We start from the raw sequence: 9,408 nt of genomic DNA, 5'->3' as shown, positions 1-9,408 counted from the left end.
TATACGTGTCTGTGCAAGGGTGTGTGCATGCATGAGCATGTTTACATGTGTGTGCGCATACGTGAGGTGCAAGCACATGTGTACAAACATGTCTGAAGGCCTGAGGCCACCTGGAGCGTCACTCCTCACATTATGTCCACTTTTTCTTTTAAGACAGTCTCTCATGGTTCTAAAACCAGCGAGCTAGCCTGGGCTGCTCGGCCAGAGCCAGCTCCAAAGCTGCCTGTCACCCCTTCCCAGCACTGATGACAAGCACACACCACCATGCCTATCTTTATTTACGCGGGTTCCGGGGTTTGAATACATGCCCTGCTAGCACTTTATTTGCCGAGCTGCCTCCCCAGTCCAAGTGTTTCTATTTATTAAATGCAAATACTTTATCTGTGTGTGCAGATTTAGGTACCCGAACTGCAGCAGATAAGCCAATCATTAGCTGAGTTGAGATGGAGGAGGGGCTTTTAAGAATACTGTTTCCAGGGCCCTTCAGCTCTGACTCAGCTCCCTGGGCCAGTAATCTTCAGTTTAATAAGCTCCCTAGGTAGGCTGACTAGCTATGAGGTTTGGATCAGACACCTGAGCTGGGTGTGGTGGCTCACTCTTGTGATCCCCAGTAACTTGGCAGCAGAGGCAGAAGGATCAACAGTTCAAGGCAAGTCCATGTTACGTGAGAGTCTGTCTCAAAAAGCAAAAACTGAAAAGACACTGAGGGGGCTGGAGAGATGGCTCAGTATTAAGAGCACTTGCTGCTCTTCCCGAGGACCTGGGTTCAGTTCTCAGCTACTACATGGTGGCTCCAGTTCCAAGGCATCCAATATCCTCCTTTGGCTTCACAGAAACCAGGCACACACATGGTACACAAACATACATGAAGGGAAGCACACATGAGCATAAAAGTATGTGTATATATACATATACAAATATGTGTGTGTATACATACACACACACACATACACACACACACACAAAACCCAGCAGCTGAGAAGATGGCTTTGTGGGTGAAAGATTTGCTATGCAACCATGAACACTTGAGTTTGTAATCTCGGCACCCACATAAAAGCCGGCCCGAGACCTCACTGTCCAACCAATCGAGCACAAATGACTCAAAGCAAGTTCAGTGAGAGTCATAGACACACACACGCGCACATACACAAACATGCACATACACATATCACACACAAACACATATGCACACACGCACACACACATATGCATACAAACAAATGCACACAAACTCATATATGCACGCACACCTACACAAACGCACAAACACACATATGCACACACACACACACACACACACACACACACACACACACACACAGAGAAACGCACCACATACATACACACACGAGTTAGACTTCATGCAGTCTAGCTAAATCTAAGCCAGCAAACAGCCTGGCTGAGACAGTGAGGCTAATAGGAGCAGAGCTACCTAGTCAAACCCAATATCGGGTTTCCTAACCCTGGAAATGAGGCAAGTTTCCCTATTCCTTAAAAGTCCTCTCTCACAGCTTATTTCAATAACACCACACGCATACCAGGCAAGAGCGAGGTCGTTGTCATGGAGAGTCACACCCTGGGAGTAAGGGAATTACAACCACAATCTGAAAGTGGGCCTGTTTTCAAAAATGACCAAACAGTGTGTGGGCAAGAAGGCTCGGTGGGTAAAGGGGCTTGCTGTACATGTCTGCAGACATGAGTTTAATCCTAGGACTCCATACAAGGGGGCGTAGGGGGACAGATTCCACAACGTTTTTCTCTCACTTCCACACACGTGTGCACAGAGATGCCAATTAATCCACAATGGATAAAGCTAGGCAGCCCTCGTCCACTTTCGAAAGGTTTTCAGAAAATGCCATTTTTAAATGACATTGGTATATGACACAAGGTGCCCAGAGAGTCCTCCCCTTTGGGACAGCTCCCCGTCGGCAGTGCTGAGACCACACAGCACAGACAGGGCACAGGGCAGTTAACCTGGCCAAGTGTCCAGTCGGAGGTGCTGAGACCACACGGTACAAACAGGGCATAGGGCAGTTGACCTACAGATGTAATCCTGTGCTCACACTGCAGCCCAATTTCCCACTCTCTTGAGCCAACATGCCTGCAAGCTGGGGACACAGGGCAGACCTAAGAAGGTACCTTACATTATAAACCATCTCTCCAGAGTCTGCATTAATTCGAAACTGAATTGCTTCGACAGTCTTCTAAAAGCAAGAGCCCTCAAAGGAAATTAAGCCCCAATTATAAGGAAGTGTCGTTTCTACCCATTGGTTACAACTGGGGGCTTGAAAGGCTGGTTGAGCCACAGCCAGAACCACAGTGTTTTTGAAAAACTGAGTCCAAACTCAGTATCTTAAAACTCTGAATCCTAACATTGCCAAAAGACTCAGGAGAGCTGGCCCACGTTACCACGGACCTCTGAGTGGCCCTGTGCTCTCTAGCTGAGCATGCCTCTCTCCTGGTCAGCTTCACCCAGCACTGTCCTCTGCAGAGTCACCTTGCCACAAGACAAGGAAGTGGATCTGTAACCGTGTCCCGATCTCCTAACTCACTGGCCATGAGACCTTAGACAGACATGCTCCCCCTCCTTCGAGGCTCATTTCTGTGGTGCTGGTTTACAGTGAACAATGCCAGCATCTTGAGGTGTCCATGTGTACTCACGGAAATTGAATGTAAACAAGCACCCTGATGGAGCAGCATTTGAAATACAATTGCTATCCCGCAAGACTCCTGAGCACAACTCTGAGCTATTGGGGCACTCCTGGGTAGGATATCATAGACATCCAAAACCAATCAGAGGAGTCAGATGTAGCCTCATCCACCAAGACCCTGGGGAGCTCTGATCAATCAGGCCAGTGGAGACTCTAAAGAGACTACATACAAAATGTATTCCAACCAAGGCAGATCCGACATTACTTCCAGCACCTCCCATTTGGCTCCAGTTCTCCTGATCCACAGCTGGTCTTTCTCTAGCTGGAAGAAACACACAGGTTGGAAAGACCTAGAGGAAAGCAGACAGGCCCACCTCTCTCTCTCTCTCTCTCTCTCTCTCTCTCTCTCTCTCTCTCGTTCCTCCCCGACTCGCTCTTCTCTATTATCAGCTGAGTAGACTGCTTGCATTCTGGCAGGATTTTCCTTTGCCAGCACTGGAGGCTGAGGGAGACAGCAGATGGCTTGCTCACAGCTAATTTGAGTACATATTCAAGACAATAATCAGCTACAGATTGACTTGGCACCCACCGCTGTGGGAGGGGGAGGGCAGGAAGCATTGCTGAAGTCTATCCTGTCCCCACGACTTTGTCCACAATTGCTTTGCCAGGACATGGAATTCTAATGTCATGATAACTTGTTTTGAGAGAAACTCTATATTTCATAAGCAGGGTCCATCCATGTCTTCCGTGAACTACCCACGTGAATTCCGGAACATTTCTCCGTGAATTGTAAACCTTCATCACTAGGTTTTCTTGCTATTTTTCCACCCACCCAGGCACCTCAATGTGTAGGAATCTTTCCATATTGGCCCCTGAAAGATGCCAACAGCCCATGCAAGTCCCCTGCATATCACAATACAGGCCTGCTCTACATCAATCCAGTCAGTGGTGGCCTCGTCCAGTGACGGAGTCCTGAGGGTCGCTGCTTTGAACACAGCAAACCATTAGAAATACAAAGGCACATCATTGGCCCTTCTGCCTTCAGCTAGTGGCAATTTTCCACGACTCTTAAAAATCTTAAAATCTCCTAGGATAGGGAAGCCTCCGCCTGTGACTTGGGTTTTGTTCAGGGACAACGAGAAGCTAACTCCTTGCTTAAACTGAGATGCAGGCAAATTCAGTCTGTTTTCCTTGAAATACGAGGCATCTACTGTCAGCATCCCATATGCTTGTGTAGCCACACTTGGGTCTGGACTTTATTCTGTGACTTCAAGCAAGTTCAGGCTCTTCTTTAAGATCCACAGAAGACCTATCACAGTGCTTATGGTCACACTGGTCACCCTCAGTGAACTCTCAGTGTGAAGTGCAGGAGCACCTTAGAAAAACAAAACTTCAGAAGTGTCTCAAGGTCTAATGATTTAAAACGTCTCTTTTCGCAAGCTGCCCGGATTCCCGTGTGAGCTCAGGACAGCTGTGGGGCATCCAGAAATGCGGGTCCCTTCATCTTTAAGCTGACAGCAAAGTCACACACCCTCTTGCAGCCCCGTCTCCTCATCACACATATTCCCGTCATCCTCTACTTTCCCCCTCAGAAATGCAAGCATGGTCACTGATAAAGTACAAAATCTTCTGCTGTGGTTAGTAATTACTTCCTGGGTGAGTCAGAAGCAGGGACAGTCAAGGCACAAAATAATTCGTTGAGGTGGGGATACCCTCATGAGTGCCTTACTCCTTGCATCTCTACACCAATCAAAAGGAAACCAGCTGGGTTCAATCCCAGAAGCCAGCCAGGATGCTGTCCACAGACCCTCAAGAGCCTTGCAACAGACAGAAGGGTTCAAATCCCAGCTCTGACATTAACGCTATGTTCCCTCTGGCTAGCTGCTCAACTCCTCTGGGTCTCAGTGTCATCGCTGGTAACATCAAGAGAACAGGTCATTCTCAGAAGTCTCTAGAGAGTGGAATGATGATCCATAGACGGAACTCAGCACAGCACCCAGTATGTGCCCAAAATCAGCGTTTTCACACAGCAAGGAGCTAGGAGAAATAACACCCATAACTATAGGCACCAAGAAAGCAAAATAAGTGAGAACAAAAGAAAGAACAGTAAACTTCAAATAGTCCTGCAAACAGATAAGGGTCAGTACACACACTATGCTTTATTTCTTAATCTGAAGTATAGATCCCTTCAATTCAAAAGCAGTCAAGGACGTTACAGAGGCCGGTGGACTTTTACATCACAGCTTCCACAGCTCCTATGCAGTAGGAATTTAACAAATGTGTACCTGTGTGATGTAAAACATCACAAATTCATACACGATGTGCTCGGGGATGTCCCCGCAAAGAGTGTGTCAATCACTGGACACGTAGTGACTGCTCACTAACGTGATGATGTTCCTTCTTCAAGGCTGCTAGACCTGAGGTACTACTGGGATAATGTTTAAAAAGTCTTGTGTTATTAAAGCAGGGGAAGGAAGGAAGGAAGGAAGGAAGGAAGGAAGGAAGGAAGGAAGGAAGGAAGGAAGGAAGGAAAAAGGAAAGAAAGGAAGGAAGGAAAAAGGAAGAAAAGAGGGAGGGAGGAAAGAAGGGAGGAAGAGAAGAAGAAAGGAAAAAAGGAAGGCAGGCAGGCAGGCAGAATATAGTGGTGCAGCCTGTAATCCCAGTATTCAAGAAACAGAAGCAGGCAGATCTGTGAGTTCCAGGCCAGCCTAGGTTACAGAGTGAGATCCCACTTTGTTGACACTCATGGGAGGCTTACCTCTTTCTGAACAGAAACAGAGAAGGAGTAGGTTGGGAATGGGAAGAGGTAGGAGGGGATGGGAGGAGAGGAAATAGGGGAAACTGCAACCAAGATGTAAAATAAACGAATAAATTTAATAAATAAACAAATAAAAATCTTTAAGACAGAGACTAGAAACATAACGACTCATAAAGACGAGTCTCTGCCCAGGACTCCACAGCTTCCACCTCCGGGCAAGTTGCTGCTTGCCTTCCCTTCTCTGACCTTCACTTCAGGTTACTTCACTTCACTTCACTTCATTGTCTACCAGGAAGGATGCAGAAGAGTTTGAGGTCAGCACTCGGCTTAGGTTCCAGCAGAAAGCAAAGCAGGTTGTCATATCAGAAGACCCCTCGTTAAGTCATCCTTCAAGCTCAAGAGGCAGCAAACAGCCTTTACTTTGCAATAGCAGCTGTTATCCAAATTCGGAAGGCTGACATGCCATTGTTGTATGAGCTAGGCTTAGCAGGATCTGCAGTTTCCCTGTGGATACCACCTGAGATGCAGGGAAAGGGCAAGGTGTAACCAGACTACAGGACAAGCTCACCTCCTTCAGGCTACAAGACAAGCTCACTTCCAGGATACAGGACAAGCTCAGTTCCTTCAGGTTAGAGGACAAGCCCAGCTCCAGGTTACAGGACAAACTCAAGCCATCTAAGGCTACATGGGGAAGAAAATTCAGCCCCTCCAAGTTTGGGTGTGATTATGTGACTTTTTTTTTTACATGAATGTGTATTCATATTCCCCTGTACAAGTGTGTGTGTGTGTGTGTGTGTGTGTGTGTGTGTGTGTGTGTGTGTGTGTGTGTGTATAAAGCCAGTTCTCATTTTGCTGCATCTTCCTGGCTCATCAACAGGGCTTTCAGTCGGACAGAATCCCAGTGACTTTGGTCCTAGACTTGGGACATTAGACATAAGGACTATTTGTTACAGCAACATAACTCTGCCAGTCCTAAAAATATAACTACAATGAACAAAAACCTAAACTTCAGCATCTATGCTAACAAGCAGGAGAGCTTCTTTCAAACAAGATGGCACGTGGGCTTTAGGAAACACACTCTCCACATCCGTATCCCTCTTCCTCCTATCTCCTTGCTTGCCTTAGATCCAGGAAAGCATATAATGTCCTTTTGTGACTAAAGACTCTCAGAAGGTGCTGGGAGTCTTTAGTCACAAAGACTAAAGTCACTCTCAGAAGAAGCAGAGTCGGAGACACACCAAGTTCTTTTCCTCTCACAAGGCCGTTGTATTGACTTCTTTGATCAGCACTGCCAGGTCTGGAGTCCTAAGATGGGGCATTTCTCCACTATCCATGGAAACATCTTCTCACAGCTCTGTCCCAGAAGGAATTGCCTAAAGACAGTGCTCAGCAAGTAGAAGTCATAGGTTCTTTCCCCAGGCTCATTCCTGGCCCAAGTCCCACTGCCCTCAATGTCAAGCAACCTGCTCTCTTCTCTGGAATGTAAAGACGTCACCTCTGACTCTCTGTGTCCATCTGAAGTCTCAGGGCCTGATCTCCACAGCCCTATAGCTGGTCACACGTCCCCAGAGGCCTCTGGAGTCTATGACCTCGTCTGAGAGAGGCTCAAAAGCCTACACTGGCCTCTTTAACATTACTGAGCCCACCAAGCAGGCTTCTCGTTTTGCTTCAATCCCAGTTTCTAAGGAGCCAGGATGACATCAACCCCCACATCCCCCAAAGCCCTGTGCTCACAGACAGTAAGGAAAGAGAAGGATACAGACTTGGGGACCATCAGAGCCATCTATGACGATGTGGGTGGATAAGGCTTTGTCTGGGAAGAATTTATGTGTTGGAGGCTTGGTCCACAAAGATTGCTGATAGGCTGAGGCCATAGGAGGTGGAGCTAGATGGGGGCTCTGGGGTCCTGCAGCATATGTCCTCAGAGGGACAGATGTTAAAATCGGTCTTGCAGGAACTTGAGTTAGTTCTTGTGAGTTGTTACCAATGAGTCAAACACACTCTCTGGGCAGCCCTGAGGGTCCAGGCAGCTACCCAGGCTGGTAGAAGACAGCAGACCCTTCAGACCAATGGGACAAGAATGCATGCCTCTGCCCAGTATGCTTCCCTATCTCAATGCTCTGGTGAAATAAACAGGACACAAAAGATGACACTGTACAACTTCAGATGAGGAACTTCGGGTCCCAAAGTACAGAAACAGAAAGCAGAAAGGCAGCCGTCATAAGCTAGGAGGGAATTCGGTTTAATGGATTTCCTTCTTCGTTTTTTTAAGGGGAGCATGGGGGGGGGCAGGTTCTGAAACAGGGTTTCTCTGTGCCATAGCCCTGACTACCCTGGAACTTGCTCTGTAGATCAGGCTGGTCTTGAAAGCACAGAGGTTCACCTGCCTCTGCTCCTGAGTGCTGGTATTAAAGGTGTGAGCCACCACACCCGGCTTACCATAGTCTCTAAATTCGGGTCTAATAGTTTCTACAAGATGGAGACTGCTCTGAGTTGTGTGTGTATATGAATGTGCATACTCGGATTATTTATGATGGCGAAGTGTAAGTTCACTCGCTGCTGCCTGCAGATCAAGACGGAGAACTCCCAGCTCCTCTCCAGCACCGTGTCTGCCTGCATACCACCATGTCGCACCATGATGGTAATGGACTAAATCTTTGTGCTGTGGTGCTGTCTACATGCTGTTTTATAACCTGAATGATACTTCTATCATGAAGTCAGTTGTGCAAATGTTTGGGGGCTTACTGAAATCTGAGAACATGTTACAGTATGCTTAAATATTAAATACTGAATGCAAAAAGAAATAAAAACAAACAAAAAGATGGCAAAATTTAAAGTTATGCAATATGATGACAAATTAAACACAAAAATAGAGTTGGACATGTAATTAAATGGAAGAAGGCTTGCCTACCACGAGCAAGGCCCTAGGTCCATTCCTAGCACTGGGACACACACACAAAAACCACACACACACACACACACACACACACACGCACACAAATTTTAAAAGCTACAAGGCAAAGGAGGGGAGAATGGATGGGGGCCTCTCCAGTTGAGCAGGGCAGAGAAATGGCAAGGCTGGGAGATGGGAAGAACGGGCATTGCTCTGAGGCAGGTATTTGTGCCAAGTCACACAGAGCCTCTTTGTGGGGCTTCAGGCCTCAAGCCAGGGTCTTTCAAACCCCCAGAACTATTACAGACATCTGACTGCCTACTGGTCCAGATTCAAAGAAGCCATGGACAGGTGCCGTGGAGCTCCTTCTTTGGAGACTGCCATAATGTTTACACCACCAGAAAGAGTTAGGCGTCTGGCGGGGCTCAATCTTTTCAGTCCGTCTGACCAAGTGCATGGCTTTCAGTGCTGAGGATCACCTACCCAGGGTTCTGGAGAGTACTGAGAAGAGCCCACAACACAACCATACCAGAAGCAAGGCGAGTCGCCAGTCACAGTGGAGCTACAGCAATTAAACCTTTATAAAAATGAGACTCACATTTCCTGTGCTGTAGAGCCACATGGATGAGTGGGCACGAGGAACCAATTCCCTAGCATCGGAACATTCTGCATACAGCAGCAGCCCCACAGCCACCCTATCTGCCGCATTCGCATCCCGCCCCACCTGCTCCATCCTGTCTCCTGACGAAAAGAGGCCCAACCAGGTGGCCTCAGGCTTTCGCTGGAAAACAAGGGTGGTGGAGTCCACACTCCACTTTCAGGGTCCAACGTGGGACTTTCCAAGGCGACAAAGAGGCAAAGAGACACACGTTCAATGGATCCTCACTTTGACTGGGTGTGGAAACACATGCCTGTAATCTTGGCACTCGTGAGGCTAAGGCAGAGGATTGCTTAGAGCTCGAGACCTGTTTGGATAAACAGCAAGAACACCAAAAAAAGCCAAAAACAAAAAAAAAAAGTGGTGGTGGGGGGGGGGTAGGGATGGAGGACATGATCAGACCTGACTGCAAATTTCAAATGTTAAATTTAGTCTTTTCCTGGTCTAT

The 9,408-nt window shown here is 47.4% G+C and overlaps 1 protein-coding gene across 1 annotated transcript in view; it reads right to left on the bottom strand.

The window, feature by feature from the left end:
• Positions 1 to 9,408, bottom strand: part of Dapk1 (death associated protein kinase 1) — a 155,321-nt gene that overhangs the window by 94,444 nt on the left and 51,469 nt on the right. The window lies entirely within an intron of this gene.

This window comes from Myodes glareolus, chromosome 14, assembly GCF_982192425.1.
Source record: "Myodes glareolus chromosome 14, mMyoGla1.1, whole genome shotgun sequence".
NCBI classification, from domain to species: Eukaryota; Metazoa; Chordata; class Mammalia; order Rodentia; family Cricetidae; genus Myodes; species Myodes glareolus.
The sequence above is the reverse complement of the archived record's forward strand: the minus strand, read 5'-3'. Positions and strand labels throughout refer to the sequence as shown.